Source organism: Stegastes partitus, unplaced genomic scaffold (assembly GCF_000690725.1).
Source record: "Stegastes partitus isolate 25-593 unplaced genomic scaffold, Stegastes_partitus-1.0.2 Scaffold2216, whole genome shotgun sequence".
In the NCBI taxonomy this organism is placed as follows: domain Eukaryota; kingdom Metazoa; phylum Chordata; class Actinopteri; family Pomacentridae; genus Stegastes; species Stegastes partitus.
Window position 1 is genome coordinate 44,228 of NW_007579947.1, and position 2,537 is coordinate 46,764.

Genomic DNA, 2,537 nt, shown 5'->3' on the forward strand with positions numbered 1-2,537 from the left:
GGACGGAATCCGCATTGCTCCTCCTGAATCCGAGGTTCGACAATCGGCCGAAGCCTCCTTTTGAAACAGTGTAATGTCATATCATTTAAAAATGGTAAAAATAGTAAAAATAACTGTGAATATCACAATGATAATGATATTAACAGTTAACAGATTAAAACACAGTAAAATTGTGTCATTTTATGATTACATGTTCTAAATTAATTCAATTCAACTTTAATGAACAAATTACTATTTGTAAAATCATGGTCATCATTATGTGGGCATTATTTACAGTTTTGGCCTGTTTTGTTGTTGTTTGTTTATTTGTTTTTACAGCCAGCATATAAATTAATATAATTAGTATGTTATTTCTGTGATGTTAAAACATATTATTTGTCATTTAACAAAACAGAAATGGGAAGAAGTGCAGTTTTTCGATCTTAAATATACATTATTTTTTTCTTTCAAATGATGCCAACTATCTGTAAAATTAATGAAAAATGTCAAAGAAATAAATAAATCTGACAGAAAGGATGTCAGAAAAAATACACTGAAACTGGTGGATACTGTAACTTCACTGTAAAATAATATCATATACAGATTTATTTATTTTTGTTATTTTATTGTTACTGATTTTAATCAAATCAAACTGTCTAACTCTACTGTCACATGTGTTAATTTTTAAAAGTTATTCATGAATAATTAGTATGTTTTTTTCCCTGTGATTTTACTTTTTACCTGAAATTTATCAACACAAGGACGACCTGTAAAATAACAGCAAGCATTCAAAACAAATTGCACATAAACAAACTTTACTTTCTCTCATAATGTAAACACTAATATCAGTTTCAGGTCACTAAATAAAATGAAAGTTTTTCTGCTGCAGTTATTCTTTTAAGCTTTTATTATTTTTCAGATTAATTACTGGATTAGTTTATTAGTTTTCTAAAAGGAAGAAAGTTTGTGTGTTCATGATGAATCCAGAAGGTGGCGCTGAAAGATCACTAACTGTCATCACAGGTGGAGATGAAGTTCTCTGTTCATCTCTTCCAGCAGTTCAGGAATCATCCAGCAGAATGCATTGAAGTGGGATCATAAACTACATGTTGCACGTTGTGATGTTAATGTTGATCATCTTCACACATGAATGTAATTATTCAATAAAATCCCTACTTATAGCTCACGTCTGAGTGTCTGTGTGAACTTACAAACGACCAGTTTTGTGTTTCCTGAAGCACAAATGAAATCAAAATGAATGTTTAATAAGAAATCACTCCACACTGCAACAGCTCCACTGATGAAGACCATGAGATCCAGTCAGGGTCAGAAAACAATAGTTAACCTTGACTCAGGTTTATTAGAAACTCAATATTTAATGTCTAACGCCTCCTTTTACTATTACTGAAAGCTGGATGTTTGATCAATCATTCAGTCAATCAGTCAATCAATCCTAATGTGTGTTGTGCTTTTTGCACAAATTGATTGTAACACAAAGTTATTTACACAATAAATGTTACAATAAAGGATTTCATTTAGTCAGGTACTGAGGAAATCCTACACTGCAAAAAAAACAACATAATTCATATTTTACCAGCTGGACACCAGAAATGCAGTAAAATAGAAAAAAAAATCATCTCGTAAAAATACAGTAATTTTCAGTCATTTAAGCATTTTTCAGCCGTAATTTGACATGAGGTCACTTCTACTTGTTTGGCTTTTCAATATTTATTGAACTAGGGTTGTGTTTTTGTATTGATAAACTCAAATAAACAGATTGAAGTACTGACAAATGTGCTACTGTTGAAGTATAATAAGTGTAGTATGGAATAAGTGCAAAAGAGTACATCGTATTGTGGTATTTTTGGTTTTTGTTACACCGGCAGTGTTTGGGGGAAATTAGCGCTTGTTGCTAAGGCAACCCTGTTAGCGTTGGTGCGCAGCCTCGCCGTAGACCCGGAAGAGATTAGTCCTACCCAGCATAGATATGTATAACAAAGCCTTTATTACACATATATCATATTACACATATGCTACCCAGTCTGCATTGCTTTTGTGTGTACAGTAAGCGGCGGTCATGCACCTGAACCTTGGATGCCAACCGCTAAATCAATAAAAGAAGAAGCAGCAGCAGCAGCAGCGGCTAGGCCAGGCTAGGCTAGTAGCTATTGTAGCCAGCTTCAACGAGCGAGCTAAAAGTTTCACAAAGCCACAGATACATTCCCCACCGCTGGCCTATTATCCATCGCTGCGATCACAGTACATGTTCCGGTCGCTGTTTTCCTGCATGTGTCCTTCTTTTCAGAGTTGTATTCGTTTACAGAGAAATGAAACTAACGACGAGCATGTAGCCCAAACACAGTAAAAGCACTTATATTTTACCACAAATAAACGATAATAACTATGAACAATATCGCTGGGATCACTTTCAGAGCGATCTCAGAACAGCTGCTCTCTGCCTGGATATATTTCTTGTCTTTTCTATTTGAATGAATACAGAGTTTATAGCAGCGCCGATGTTTACAGAATGTTAGCATTGGTCAGTGTGGGCGCACACA